A 15,940-nucleotide genomic window follows, 5' to 3' on the forward strand; every position below is an offset into this window, starting at 1 on the left:
AAATCCTCATCCCTTCTGCTGGGCTGGGCTTTTCCCCACCTCGCCACGCTGCCGCACAGCGCAGCGGTACAAACCGAGGGACATCCCTGCCGGGGAGCCGCAAGCTCCAAAAACCCCAAACAAAGGCTCTCCCAGTGCTCCCTGCCCTTCCAAGGGGAGTGAGGATGGTGGGAACAATTTCCAGTGCCGTGTGATGAATCTCCAAGAGGCCACATGGGGGCTTAATTAAGCAGCCTGGTGAAGTCTCAGATTTTCCTGCTGATAATTGCTGAGCAGCCTTTGCACCGCCTGCCTCTCCCCACCGGCACGCCTGGGAGCACAGAGGCAGGGCTCGGCCACAGCAGGATGGATGCCAGGCTCCTCCAGGGGCACTTGGAGGGCACCATGGTGTGAGGAAAGGATGGCCATGCCCTGGTGACAGCCCTGCATGGAGAAAGTCAGCTCCCCCCTCACTCTGACACACCTGGTGAAGGCAGCTCTGTGCACCCTCTGTTCAGCCTCTGTCCCCTGGGCACTCTGGGATCCTTCCTGAAGGATTAAAGCATCTGACACCAGTGTTAATCTAAAGGATATTCAGTTATTTGCAGCAGTTTGCTGCCATCACAGAGTGCTGTGCCTGGTGCAGCCGGCTGGGCACTCCCCCAAAAGCACCAGGCTCTTGTGGCAAACCCACAGATTCACCAGTACCTAAAATGATCCCTGCACAAAGAAGGGCCTCAGCACTCCAGGGAGCAGCCAGGCACTGCCCAGGGATGCTGCACACTCCCAGTTGAGCCATGGAAAGGAGAGGCAGTGACATGGGGCACTTCACAGGATTCCCAGTGCTGCCTGGGAGCACCCTGGGGACAAGGCACATTTTGGGAAAAGCACGGGTGTGCACAGGCACCTGGGTCCACACCTATGGATGTGTGCAGGACTGGACACACACAGATGGGTCCTGATCTGTTCCTGCACACGCACACAGGTGAGCAGTGGTGGGATGCCTTGTATTATGCACCACATATCATCCTTTCATCTCTCAGAGGGGCCAAATCCAGAGCAGCAGCTGCTGACCAGGATGTGCAGGGGAACTGGAATGGCTCCTCCATAAATGAGAGGCTCCTCCAGAACCTGAGCACAGCTATGACCTGCTCAGCCTGCCACACCAGGGTGTCACAGAAGTTCTGTGGTGCCTGTTTCCAGAACTGGTGGCTCCACATCTTGTTGGAGGCATCTCTTCAATAATTAAAGATGTATTGGCTTCTTGAGCTGGAGAGATCATTGCTGTGGAGGGACTGGTAATAACTTCTCACCACAGAAGGACTTTTTCATTCTCCTGCTGATCATGACTTGGCTTTACTGTAAATTAAACACATCCTCACCAACACCTGAAGGTTAAGGGGGATTTTCCTGCACTAAATCAAAGCGGACACCAGTTTCTTCTGTGGGAAGAATCTGAACTGTCTTAAAAGGTCAAACAGTTCGGCACAGGATTTGGGTGGTTGTTTAAGGTCATCAGGCAGCCTGCTCGTGTCAATACATCAATTATTAACAAGTCATTGGAGTTAAAGTGAATTAGTCTTTTCTCTTCCCATCCTGTTAACAGGATTAGTAAAGAGTAAATAAAAATAGCAGTGGAGGTGAGCAAAGCAGGGGCTCAAAGGCACTCATGCAGCTCAAAGTGCAAGGCAACAACCCCATGGTCACCCCCACTGGACCCCAGTAATGTGTCTGCCTGGGCTGGCTCTGATGGGGCTCCCAAGCCTCTCCTTGCCTGCTCACACCTCAGCAAGATCACAGGGGCCAGGCTGGTCACCAGCTGGGAATTCTTGTGGAATATTGCAGCCAGGATGGCCTCAAGCCAGGGAGGGATGCTCATGGCAGGACTGGGCATCCTGCTGAGCCCTGGCCAGCCCTGGAGTCCAGACCACTCCCAACACACAGGGACTCTCCACTCTCACCTTGTTTTGCCAGCAGCTGTGGTGAGCACCACCCTGAGAAGGCTGGGCCAGGACTGGGGTGATGGATAACTGCGCCCATTCCCATAGGAGACAGGATTCATTCTCAGTTTTTGGGCTCAGACCTAGCTGCAACAGCAAACAGGAATTAAAATGACAAGAAGAGTGAGAGACTGATTACACCTACTGTGCAAGGGACTGGTAATACATTGAGTGAAACAAGAACATGCATTTTCTTTCCTGTGCCCCACTGCTGCAGCAGCACTGGCATTACACTGGGACTGTAAGGATGGAAGGGTCTGGCAGTGCTTGGCAGAATCCATTCCTGGTGAGCAGGAGGAATTGGAAGATCCGGCCCTGGGAGGGAGCTGAGTTGGCTCTAACAACCAGCACAGGGTTTGAATCTTTGTGCTCGAATTCACTTTTATGGTGGGTGGAAAATCATTTACCATATTTACATTTTTTCATGACATTTTTAATTTTTCATATCCAACTTGGACCAAAATTTTGAAACTGTTCAAAACTGCCAAAGATTTTACCTCTTCCTTCCTGCTCAGTAGCAAAACAGGAGGGCAAGGGACTGAAGCCAAGAGGAAAAGAAAAAGAGGATAAAAGAAGAATTATTCTTTCGCAGAATTTGTGACATGCTTAAAAGATATTTAAAAAAAAACCTACAGGGAAACTTTTTAATGTTTTAACAGTCTTTTTATCACATCAAAATTTTAAGATATATTTTTGTCTTGCATTAGTTTTAATAAACGTATCTTAGCGGTTCCTTTTATCGCTGTTCCTGGACTAATTAAATGTACACATACATTTTTAAATGTTCACTTTGCTTCAGCACTCACTGGTTCAGTTTTATTTAAGAGCTTATTTAACACCTCGCACAAAGCCCTTTGAAATTCCTTCCAGGAAATGTCACACCTTGCAGAGGGAACGCAGCCCTCCGAGAACATAGACCCACATTTGTATTTACAGGCAAGTGCGTCAACGCACAGGGAAGGGGCTGGGAGGGCTGGGGGTCCTCGTGTCTCCCAGTGCTCAGGTACAGGCAGGGGGCTGCTCACTGCTCCCCCAGATTGCCCAAATATGCTGCCTGTGTGTGCTCTGGTTCTGAGAGCCAGGACAGGGGGTGCAGGTTGCGCCAGACCAGGTCAGGAATTACAATGACAAGCCAGGAGGTGCAGGTGGTGTTGGACCAGCTGAGGATCCCTTGACCCCAGAATCCCAGGATGGTGGGAGCTCAGTCAGCCTGGTACCCTGGGAACATGGCAGCAGAAAGGATCTGTCCACCTGCAGCACTGCTTCAGCTTGAAGGATCAGCATGGAGCAGACAGGTGCATTAAATGAATGTGCATTAAAGCAGCAAAGTTAAACGCGAGGTCCCCTCTGTGGCTTTGCCGAGAATTCAGGCATCTCTCATCCCCACCAGCCCATGGATCACGTCAACCTGTGCCTGCTCACCTGCTCTCCTGCAGCAGATGCCAAGTCCCCATTTGTCCATGGTCCAAAACCACCCTCTCCTCCAGAAATCTTCCCTCTCCCCCAAATCCGTGGTGTTATTTGTTTAAAATAAGACACTGGCACTTGTCAGGAGACTTTTTGCAGTGTATTGTTTTAAAGAAGACATTCAATTACCTCGGTTGCAATGCTTCACTGTGCTCTGATGATCTACTAAGGGAAAAATAACTAATATGTAGCATGTTGTGTCATAGACAATTATAGAGAACATCGCTTTTAAGGAAACAAGACTTGTGCCCAATTGTGCGAGATTTATTAAGTTTGCTGTTTTACAGCAACACGGCAAACTCAGGGAGGGGAACGCATTTGCATCTCCTCCCCAAACCCCTTGCTGCAGGAGGAGAGGACTGATTTTCCTTCCCTCATTAAAAGATGAGGAGCTGGTGAGGCTGCGAAGGACTGAGATAAACATCTCGACAGACACACGATTATTTCCTCCTTTAGTTTTACACAGCGTGAGATTCTTATGTGGAAACAAAGTGATTTGGCTATAGATTTATAGAGGGAGCAAATGATTTGGTCCTACATGATGGAGCGTATCATGCATATTCCGTGCCTTCGCTCGTGGGCATTCTCAGCTCGGCGCAGCTGATGGCGGGAGGCAGGAGGGAGAGGAGCTGGGAATGTGACATTATGCACAAGAGGGAACGCTGCGAGGATTTCACATCTCCTCTGGTGAACAATGTGACTGAGAAATGCACTTACTGGAAAGGATAACTTAATTCATCCACCAGGCAGCAAGCATCCAGCAGCAGAGAGGGGCCTGGAGAGCCCCAGGGACAGGGATAACAGGGACAGGGATAACAGGGACAGGAGCACAGAGGAGCCTTGGCAGAGGTGGATCCTCCTGCCCCTGCTGCCTTTGCTCCCATGGACTGCATTCCCTCACAGACCATGGCAGTTTGGGCAGTTCTTGGCAATGTTTTTTATTTGAGTGCTAATCTGTCCACACACAAAGGAAGACCCTGCTCCAAGGATCTTGCAGTTTAAGACCTTGATCTTGCAGACTTACCAAAGTGCTTCATTTTAAGCGCGTGATTAATGCTGTTGACTCTGGTGCTTAAAATTCAGCATCATAGAACTGTTTGGGGCTGGAGCTGACAGCCAGAGTCCTCTGGAGATGTTAATATGCCTTAGCAGAAAACATAACAGTGCATCCATGGGAGGTGCCTGCAGAGTCACCCAGAAATAGCACAAGGAACAGCTATTTTTTCCCAGGAAGAGGAGCCTGGGAGCAGGGATCCATGCTCTCAACTTGGCAGGAACTGAATTTGATAGGCTTTGGGGTGGTGGGCATTTCTGCAAGCATTTGGATGCGATTCATGAAGAAGCTTATGGGGTGTGATTGATGGGTTTGCAGTCTTCACTGAGAAAGCAAGAGAGGGCTAAAAACAATGAATAAGTCTTTATGGAATTCAAAATTCCCACCCAAGGCATTTATCTTTTCCGTTGGCTATAAATGGGCCGGGAGTGGGATAGCATCATTCCTGCCTTGCTGGAAAGTGCAGGGCAGCCTTCACACCACCCACCGCAGCGATAAACAATGTTCTCATGAGCCCGCTGCTATTTATAGCAGCGATCCTATTTCACACATATTTGCCTCAGTTACTGAGCAAGGGCACTTTCCTGGCCCTGATGGATCTGAGCACATCCACCTGCCGATCCCAGGGGAGGGCTGCCATTGTGGGATGCAGCGCTCTGTCTCTGCACAAACCATCACCTGGGATGAGCAGCACGGGATGTCATTAATGGCACAGGTACAACACACACACACACATCTGAGCTTCCCACCTGGGTGGGAGAGGGAGGAGAGGAGAAGGGAGGAGGAAGGATTTTAAAGGATGAATGATCTGTTTCCTGCTCAGAGCTCAGGCATATCCAATAACCTCAAGCAAAGCAAATCTCAGCCTGAATTAAAGGCTCTAGTGGGCTGGATTCTCCTAAACATTCAGCACCAGTTGCAAACCCTCCAGTTTCAGGCTCATCTGCTATTGCTGGGCCATCGCCTGAGCTGGTGTCCTCACTTGCTCTGAAGTGCTGTAGGCAGAAACCAGCTCATGTTTGGGGGAAGAGGTGCCAACAGAGAAGAGCAAGCAGCGATCCAGCAGTAGTGATGGGAGCTGATGGCTCAGCAGCACTGTCTGAGCTGCTGCTTCTCCCTGGGGCAGCAGCACCTCCTGCACCCAGCTCTGACACCTGCCCAGGTGTGAGGTACCTGGAGAGTGTGTGCCAGCCCCTTGCCTCAGCTCCCAGCTGCCTCCTGAGCCACCAGCTCGTCCACATCACAGAGGGAAGAGAGCCAGACCCAAGAAGAGGCTGAGCTGCTCCCCATCACCATAACACCACAGCAGGGTGACACAAGCAAGCACACACAGGGCTTTGGGGGCTCTGGGCTTTTCCTCTGTATCTGATTTTAAAATCCTACCTGGAATAGGAACAAAATGCACCTTCTGGCCTGGTGATTTATAGCTGTGCTTTGCTTGTCTTGTTTCCCTCAGTGTGATATGCAAATCCCAGCAACAGGGAATGCAGAGAGCTCTTCCTGCTGTAAATTCACCCTGCCCAGACCCAGAGCACCCTTGCTGAGACAGCCCAGGGAGCCCTTTAATTACCACTGCCAGACAAGGGACAGCTCCTCAGCAGCTCCCGAGGACCTGGCAGCTCAGCGATGGCATCGCCTCGTGTTTCCCAGGGTGGGTTGGGTCACGCAAGATGTTTGAACATTCCCTGGTTAATGTGAGTTTGAGCTCCTCCTCCCGGCCCCAAGAGATGCTCAGCCCCAGAGGAGCTCAGCCCTGAGTCTGACTGGGAGGAGACAAAAGCCCCAGGGCAGTGTCAGGGTGGGAGCCAGGGTCTTCACATTCCTGCTGTCTCCCTGCATGGGAATGGCAAAGGGGACTCCAGAAGTGTCAGATCCATCTGATACTAGGAAAATTCTTATAAATAAAATAGTTCCCATAAAATCTGTATGAGATCTCCACAGTCCATCTTATACAGACAGTAATAAAGGCACAGTAGCAGCAGCCAGAGCCACCATCTTGCAACAAGAAATCTGATTTTAAGAAGTATGAAAAGAAAAGCCATGTACTCACTCTTAGCATTTTAAGTGCGTGTTAGCAATGAGAGCAAATACATTACTGACACTTTGGGTGATTCAGAGATGTCCAAGCAGCTCGGCTGGTGCAGAAGAATTTCTGTACTGCCAGCAGGGCTGGGGGCCAGCACAGGGACTCCTGGGACATGAAGGTGGCAAACTGTGCTGGATGGCTCAGTGCCACCACTCAGGTCACAACCCTTCCTCCAGCAAAGCTTAAGGTTTTTTTAAACCCTCCTAATCAACCCAAGAACTACCTAGTGCTGCTGTGGGTGAAAGGCAAAATCCAACCATATTCATAATTTTCTGTCACCTTTTGCAAACCAGCAGCCCCAGCCCAAGATGCGCCTCTAGTTCCATCCTCTCTCATCACATCTGGAAGGGACAGTGGATAGTGACTCCCAATGCTCACAGATATTCATCCAGCTCCTGTAAGTCATTCCTCACCTGTTCAAACCTTTGTCATCGAAGCATTTAGAGCATGAAACCCAATTAAAGATCAACCTCTTGCTGTTACAATGGAAGAGCTACAAGAATTAGCACTTAAGCTGCATTAGCAGGAGGCATTTCTAATGACACTGCACCCACATTTATCTTTGGTGATTACTCAGGGCACACCAAGGGGAGCTCTCATTTCTGGGCACATTATCTACCAGGCAGCAAGTTTTACCTGCACCCTGTGCTGCACAGAGCACTGTGCAGGATCAGGTGTTCAGTCATCCCTCAGGAAACATGGCAGGAGATCTGCTGAGGGACCTCTCCAGGGAAGCAACAACTGAGAGGACACAGAAAACTGAGCACAGAACAGGCCTGGACGAGGCTGGGGTGATGGATGCATGAGAAAATGTTGGTGAGAATTCTGGCTGGGAGCCCTTGCCCAGGCATGGCTGGGGCACTGCCGGTGCTCCCTGAGTGCCCCGTGCAGGGAGAGAGGAGCAGAGCTCACACAGACAGCAGCTGCAGGTGTCAGTTGAGCTTGTGTCCTTATAATAAAAAGAATTCTCAGCACCACTGGTTCATGTTGGAGCATTCTGTAAGCAGTCTGTAAGCTGTTCTGCCCTCCAGCAAGGGAGGTTAATGTTATTCACTCCAGTCTGCAGAGAAGGACGCAAAACCATGGAGAGGTTATGGGCCAGATAACCAAAAATGGCTTTTAGTTCTGGGCACTTTCATTTTACACTGTCTGACCTCTGAAGTACTATCAGTCTGATTTTCAAAGGCATTGAGCAGATCCTGCTTTCACTGACCTTAAACACAGAGACACACAAAATTAAAGGGAACTCTACAGACTGTTGGCCAGAGCGAGCCCATGAGCCACTGGTCGGAGAGAGGCGGAGGGAGCTGGAGGTCGCCAGAGCTGAGTCACGCACACGCCTCTGGCCTTTTTGAGTTTCTTTTACCAGATCAAAGGCCAGCATGGTGTGGGAACAGGCAGGTATGAGCTGCCTGTTAACTGATTTGAACTGAAAACGGCAAGAAGTTTTCCACTGCCAGAGTTCAGAGCTGCAGAGCAGCACCCTCCACTCCCATCCACCTCCTGGGAGTCTTTCAACCTATGTCAGCCAATGGCTGATACCAGCCCTGATGTGTGCAATGGGATGACTTTTCCTCCCACTGCCCACCCCAAAAAGATGCCCCCTCTTGCTTCCTGCTGCCTGTGTCTGCCCCCTGAGCAGCTCCTGAGCAGCACAGCCTCCCTCCGAGGAGCCTGGGCAGAGCATTTGTATTCAAGAGTCAAATAATATTTAATGGGTATTCCAAAAGTTGGGTAAATTCTTCCTCTCAACCTTCATTATCTAAAAAGCTTTGCAACCCTGAGACTGTAATTATGTACATGAATAATGAGATTAGTATATCCAACAACTAACTCCTGCTCCATCCCTGTAGATACAGGAGGCCTTTGTGGGAAGCCCTCTGTGCTCAGATTCCATATCAGCAGCAGCTTCCAAGGCTGCCACGGGAACGATCATGGTCATTCTGACTCCTGCTCCTCACAAAAATCCAAAGTTTCATTGGGATATGGTGGGAAGATGGTGAAGCTGGGGCAGGCACCTCACAGCATCCACACAGCATCCTGCCACCCCGAGCATCCCTGGAAGTGTGCAGTAGGCAGGGGATCAGTGAGGGATGGTGAGAGGGAGCGCTCGTGAGGTGTCACAGAATGTCCCAGGGTGCCACAACCCTATCAATGGCACCCTGTGACTGATGCAGTGTTGTTGTTTGGCAACGGGCACAGCTGGATGACGGCTGAAGGAATGGCAATGGGAATGTGGCAGTGGCTTCATCAGCACCAGGCACTGGCTGGGAAGGGATGAGCAGCTGGTGAGTGAGGCACACACCCTGGTACCCACACCCAAACCCATACCCACATCCATGTGAACCTCTGCTGGTGTGTTGAAGAACCTGTCTGCATTCCAGGAATGTGTTCAGGGAAACGGTACATGGGGAAATGCCTCACAATGGGAACAACCTTTCCTGCACCCGGCTGTGGAGCTGCTCCTTGACTGTAATTGGGGACCTGGTAATTAGATGATGGCAAAATGTACCAGCAGCTCAGTTTTCATTCTGTGGTCCAAATTACAAACCATCATATTTTGAAAGTGATGCTGACATTCCTCAGCCAGGAGCCTTTGCCAAAAACAACTTGAGCAAGGCTTGTCTTGGCACCGAATCAAACTCGGGGCCCCAGCAGCGAAACTGAAAACATTTACACAGCTGGACCCAAATCACCCGATTTTCTAAAGAGTTTGTCAGAGCCTGAAGCTCTTGGTATATTTCTGCCTGTTTTAAAGGGGCCTGTGTTCTCACAATCCCCCAGCTCTCCACACAGAGAAAATAAAATACTTGAGGTAAAGTGGGTGGTCTTTCCATTGCAGTCCGAAAAAATAATCCAGAAAAGTCTCATGAGGAAAATGCGAACGAGCCCGGTGTTCACCCAGCCCATCCATAGATGTGCCAGACATATTTCATTTGCATATATAGATATGGAAACCTCATCAGTTTGCTGTACGTATGTAATGGCTAATAAATGCATTAGCAAACCACTAATGAAAACAAATTGGAGCCAGTGTCAGGAATTACGCCAGCGTGAGGAATTACCTTGCTGCATTTTTTCCTATCTAAATGTCCTGACGATATTATTTTATTACATCAGTCATACCCACTGCATATGCATTATCCATCCCTCACTCCAGCCAGGGCCAATTCCTCTTGGGTTCTTCTGAATCATCTTCCTCAGCAGTGTGGGCACAGGCGTGGGCACAGGCAGGACAGGGCAGGGACAGGCAGGTGAGGGCACAGTCAGGCAGGGAAGGGCATTCTGTATGGTCACCTTGTATGGAGCACCCCAGCACTCAGACCTTCCCAGGATGCCACCGTGCCCACCAACAGCTGCCACATTGCTGGTGACACTGCTCCTGTTGCAGGGAACAAGGACCAAGCAGCAAGTTTCTATTTTGTGCCCGTTTCTGTGTTTTTTCCTTGGAAAACAGGTCCTGTTTTTTCACATGCAGGAGAAAGAGACAAAAAACCTGGGATGAATGGCCACACTTGGTTCCAGCCCTTGGGAGGGCTGTGGGGACCTGTCTCAGTGCCGCAGGCTCAGGCTCCCCCTCCCTACCTCAGGAACAAATCTGGCATTGGGTATTTACCCCTGTTCCTTTTCTTTCCTGTACGCTGCCTGATTTTTTTTTTTTTTTCTTATCTATAAAAGCAACAAGAGCAAATCTCTGATGCTTTAGGGATGTCACAGAGCTGGACTGAGCTGGCTGGGGCATCTGTCCCACACTGGAGAGTGGCCCTTGACTACACACTGCCTTCACAACAGAGAGTGGGACACCACAATTAGTGAACTTACCTCGTTTGCTTGCTCTAAAGGCATCCTATTGATTACTTAGAGCCCTGCAGCAGCCAGCAGCGGCCCCGGTCACCTCTGAACAAACACAGCACACAAACTCTGCTCCCTGCCCCAAGAAATTCAGTTTCTTCTTCCACCAAGATAATTAACAGCCTGTTTGACAGGAATCCCTCTTCAAAGGCCCTCTTTGCTCAGCTGTGATTGCTACCAGAAGACATGGTAGAGCCATTTTTCAGTGCTCAACTTATATTTTTGTGGCTACATGGGGACCTCAAAATCTTGCAAAATTAATTTTTTTTAATGCAAAAGCTTTTAAGTAAAAATACTTGTAATTGCAACCTAAAGCGATGTGGGATCTGTGAATGGCTCTCTGATTAATTCTTCTGCGAGGCGAGTCTCCTCTCTCTGTTCTACTGAACAAGCATACACATATTATTGGGATTAATGCTGCATAATACATAATTAATGAAACTGCATAAATATGCAGATTTGGAATTGCAGATTGACTGCCACGGCTCTGTCCCCGAGCGCTGGGGTAACGGATTGGATGTTCGTTATTACCATATTTAAAACTGTTTCCCTGTGAACATGTGCAAACCAATAACTCGGAAGGGCAGACAGCAGCAGCAACCATCTCCAAAATCCAAGGGAAGGAAGGGCTGTGTGCCTGGCAGGTACAGCCCAGACCCCCCCTGAAATGGGGAGCTCAGGCACTGCCCTGCAGCCCTCTGCCAGCCACCAGCTCCAGAGAAATGGTTTAAAAAATATAAACCAGGTGTATCTGGTGCTGGGAAGCTGGAATATGGCGTCAGTGCCACACAACAGGCAGGAGAGGCTGCTGAGGGTGGAGGGGGAAAAGTTCATGGGGGATCTGAGTCCCACAGCAGGCATGGGCACTGGAGGTAAGAAAAGCTTTGGAAATCAAGACATCTCTGGGTATTTTCCCAGGTTATTGGAATGGGGCATCAGGAGGAGCTGGTCAACAAACAGTTCCCAGTCAGTTCCCAAATGTCCCTCATGGCTCACCATCAATGACTCACCAGAAGGTACTGCATGGAACATGGGAAATGCCTTTCAGGTCTTTTGGCTGGCATGACGACGGCTGTGCCCCCCCAAGTCCAGTTTCTCTCCCTGCACTTTGCTAAGGTGGATATAGAGATTTCTTTGGATGGCTCCTGGGTTGTGAAGCCAGCAGCTGCTGGATTTTGGTGGTGGTGAGAGAGGCAGAGCAGAGCCACAGAGGGGTGGTGTTGGTGAGGGCTATCCCCTGATAGCAAATGGGAGCAAGAGCTTGGGATTTGCTAGTGGATTGAGCTGACCTCAAGCTCTCAGGGGTACATTCTAGGTGTCCCCAGAGCAGCAGCAGGTTGCTTGTTCTGCTTCATGCTGCCTATTTGCTCTGTTGAGGATGTCAGGATTTATTGCTTGCTGCTGTTGAGAGGATTCAGATCTCACCCAGGGAGTTTGAGCTGCAGATCTCCAATCTCTGCCCGGGGAGGACTGCAAGCATTGTTCCCATTCCTCACATTTACAGGCTCAAATTCTTACTTGTAGAAAGGAAAAACTTCCCCAAGAGGTGTTTGGGAAATGTTTTTACTTTAAAGTACAAGTTTCCTATGGATGTCTTCAGATGTTTATTGAAGTGGAATAAATGAAAGTGTGAGTATGTGCTGTCTTAGGAGGGATGGGAATTGCAGCTCTGTGCACCAGAACTGCTCAGCCAGGTGCCCGACATGCCTGGGGTGACATCTGTGTGGGAGATGACATCCCTAGTGAGCACAGGCTCATGGAGAAGCACAGCTTCTGCAGCCAAGACGAAGAGCCAGAGCTCAGCTCGATGTGCAGAGCACCTGCACAGGCCAGGGCACCTCTGACTTGTCCTGCTTGTCCCCACCTCTGGGAGCACAGAGCATTTATCCAGCACATCAGCGAGGTATCCTGACCTCCCAACGCCTGCTACATCTTTAGACTGCCCCAAAAGTAAGAGGAGCATTGGAGACATTCTGTGTCCAGCCTCATCCCTCTCTCCCTTCTCCCTCTGCACTCCATGGCTGCACTGGCCACATGGTCAGTGCCACTTCTCCAGCCACTGACCCCCCAAATCCCCCAGATTCTCTGGCAGGGAAGTAAGTGGGGAGAGGGAAAGAGAAAATGTGTGTATGTGGGTCAGGTTTAATTCTTTCAGTTGAGCAACGTGGTCTCAGCGATGAACTTAACCCTGCCATGTTTCACGATGAAATATTAATTGCTTAACCAGATATCTTCCCTTCCACTTTTGTTCTCCAGGAATGCCTGCACCCTTCTCCTTTGCAAAATAATTCCCACTGCAAGGTCCTCAAAAAATCCCTTTCTTCTGGAAAATATCACACAGCAAAAGCAGAGCAGCAGCTTGGCCTGAGCTTTGGGAATCTGTGTGGAGCTGGAGAGCAGGGCCAGCCTCCCAAAGGCCAATCCATCACAATCCTCCATCAAGATGAGACATTCAAGTGAGAGATGAGACCCTCGGAAGGAGAGGAGGGGACAGGTGACCTTAATTGCTCCACGGTTATTGATAGGGCAACTTGTCTTCATGATGCAAATTACCCTATAAATAAAAGTAAAACAACTACAGGAAGCAATTTGCCGCTTTGTTAGAGTTAAAGTAGACCGAAAATTAAATCAAGACATGGGATTGCTAATTCTACAGGGCTCTTCCCTGTGCCTCTGCAGGCAGGGCCAGAAACATGGGCCATGGGGGTAACTGAGTCACAGCTGCCTTTCATGGGCTCGTGGTGAGGGCATCACCCTCCTGCACCATTGCCCTGGCCATTGACTAAGGCTTCTTAGCAGAGGTTCTCCAGCTCCCTGATGACCACAGCCCAGTGTCCCCACTGCAGTGGGATCTGGTGTAGTCCTGCTGCACCCTCATCCCCATTGCTCCCCAAAGCAGTAGTAATGTCCTGTCCCACCACTTGCTCCCAGGGCCAGGGCAGTATCTGACGAAAGCAGGGCAGAGGGAGCAAGCAGGCAGAACTGGGGGTTTTGTCAGTTGGCTGTGCCAGGGAAATTGAAATGCATTATTTTGTCACTAACTTGCAGCTTTTCTCAAAATACTGGCAGCCACAGAGATTTTCTCCAGCCCCAAAGGAGCACTTTTAAGTGCTTCATTTTAAGAAGGTACTTCTTTCCCTGGTCTTTTTTTTTTTCATTTATTTTTTGTGTTTGTTTTCAAACCTGTCGGAAAGCACTGATATTTCCAAGCTTTGTTGCTGCTGTTGTTGTTTCCCTCCTGATGCTTTTCTTTCCCATTTCTGAGCATCCTCGCTGGTTCTGTGCGAAGCCCCTGGAGGCTGCACAGCAGCAGGATGCAATGCCAGAGCCTCTGCCTTGCTGGGTGAGCTGCTCCACTCCTCGAAGCTTTGAAACTGCCACATTTCATTCCTGCAGAAGGATCACGCTGTTGTTTCCTCAGGAAATTATGAAACGCTTTGTGAAGCGACATCAGTGGGAACAATAGGGGCAGCGACCCCAGCAGGCCCCAGTGCCCGTCTGTGCTGGGCCAGCGCCGGCTGTGATGGTGGGCATGAGTGAGGGCCAGCAGTGCCCACAGACCACAAATGAGGCCCCAGCAGGCCCCAGTGCCTGGCTGTGCTGGGCCAGGACTGGCTGTGATGGTGGGCATGAGTGAGGGCCAGCAGTGCCCACAGACCACAAATGAGGCCCCAGCAGGCCCCAGTGCCCGGCTGGTGCCAGGGCCAGCACTGGCTGTGATGGAGGCCATGAGTGAGGGCCATTAGCCCCCACAGACACCCTGTGGGTGAGGGCCAACAGCCCCCACAAACACTGAGCAAAAATACCCCATGGGTGAGGGCCAGCAGCCCCCCCCAGAAACGCTGATCAGGTGAGGGCCAGCAGCCCCCACAGACACCCTCAGGTGAGGGCCAGCTGCGCCCACAAACACTGAGCAGGTGAGGGCCAGCAGTCCCCAAAAACACCCTGTGGGTGAGGGCCAGCAGCCCCCACAGACATTCCACAGGTGAGGCCCACCAGCCCCACAGACACTGAGTAGGTGAGGGCCAGCAGCTCCCAAAAATACCCTGGGAGTGAAGGCCAGCTGCCCCCACAAACACCCCTCAGGTGAGGGCCAGCTGCCCCCACAGACACCCCGTGGCTCCACCAGTGCTCTCCAGTCCAGGCCCGTTCTCTCCCCCCAGGCGTGGGCAAACAACTTGTATAGCTCACACCTCGCTCCCCACGGGCCATGCCGCCTGTCTCGGACGTGTGAGGAGATGGAAAATACACAACTTTCCCGGGTAGTTTTTTCCAGTCAGTCATTACTCTCCCTCCCGCAGTCTGAGCCTTATTTCCATGTTAAATGTCTTGCTTCTGCCTGTAGCCTTTGGCTCTGTTCTGCTTTTGCTGCAAGACTTGGGGTCCCCCCATCCCTGGTACTTTCTCCTGAGAAGGTACTTCAGGATTTAATGAAGGCATTCACTCTTCTTCTGGATCTTATTTAAGCTCTTTAATCTCTTCTTCTGTAATTCATTCTCTTCATCTCATAAACAATTTTGTGGCTTTTTCTGACATCTTCAGGATCCCTTTACAAGCCCTGACACTGGAGTCATGGACAATATTCTGGTGTCCCTCTCACCAAGGCAACTTTACTGTGCCATAAAATCATTGCACTGCTCCTACTTACTATTCCTTTCTGTGTATCCCCTGAATGAATTAGCCCTTTATCACAAGGTCAGGGCACTGTGCCTGTGACCTGTGTCTGCTCAGATGCTTTGCAAAGTTATTAGGGAATGTGAAACCATCTCCTGCTCTGGTAACAAATCCATCATTCTTGGCCAGTATGAGAGAGATGATTTTGTATTTACTTACATTAAAATACATTTTATTTCAATGGACACATCTACCTTCCATAAACATTCTCAACTGGTATCTACTATACCCCAGTTCCTCAGCTCTTCATCAAGTGGTCACACTCAACTTCTGAGCAGGACTGATGTCCAGACTCACATCATCCAGGGGAATCTCAGTCCCTTGCACACTCTTGTAGCACAGCCACTGCCCTCACAAAGTTTTAGCCTCTGTTCCAAGGTTTCTTGAACATGAGCTTACAGCCCAGTGGTCTCAGCCAAGTGTTCAGCATTCCTGAGTGTTCCACAGCTCACCAGCAGTCATCACAAGTCCTTCTTAACCATCTCATCCATGTCTTGGCTAGTTCCCTCCTCTTCAATTCAAAAAATCATGAATGTGTGAGTTCGCTGGGGACAACCATGTCTGGTTCTTTAGTTCCTGTTTCTCATGGATAAAGCAGAATCATTCATCAGTGATTTCAGCTCAGGCACCCAAAAGAAAAGCCACACATTCTCCTCAGAAATGGACAAACAGGCTTCTTGCCTCTTGCCAGGGTAGGGACCCAAAACCCCCATGTGGAAGCACCAATAGAAGCCAAGATAAACAGGCAGCTGTCAGGTCCCTGGATCTGCAGCTGTGGGATACTTAGGATTTCCTCCTGAATGCCTTTTCCTTCAGAGCTTTTCATTC

Source organism: Agelaius tricolor, unplaced genomic scaffold, assembly GCF_023055355.1.
Source record: "Agelaius tricolor isolate 1412-34295 unplaced genomic scaffold, bAgeTri1.0.p SCAF_20, whole genome shotgun sequence".
NCBI classification, from domain to species: Eukaryota; Metazoa; Chordata; class Aves; order Passeriformes; family Icteridae; genus Agelaius; species Agelaius tricolor.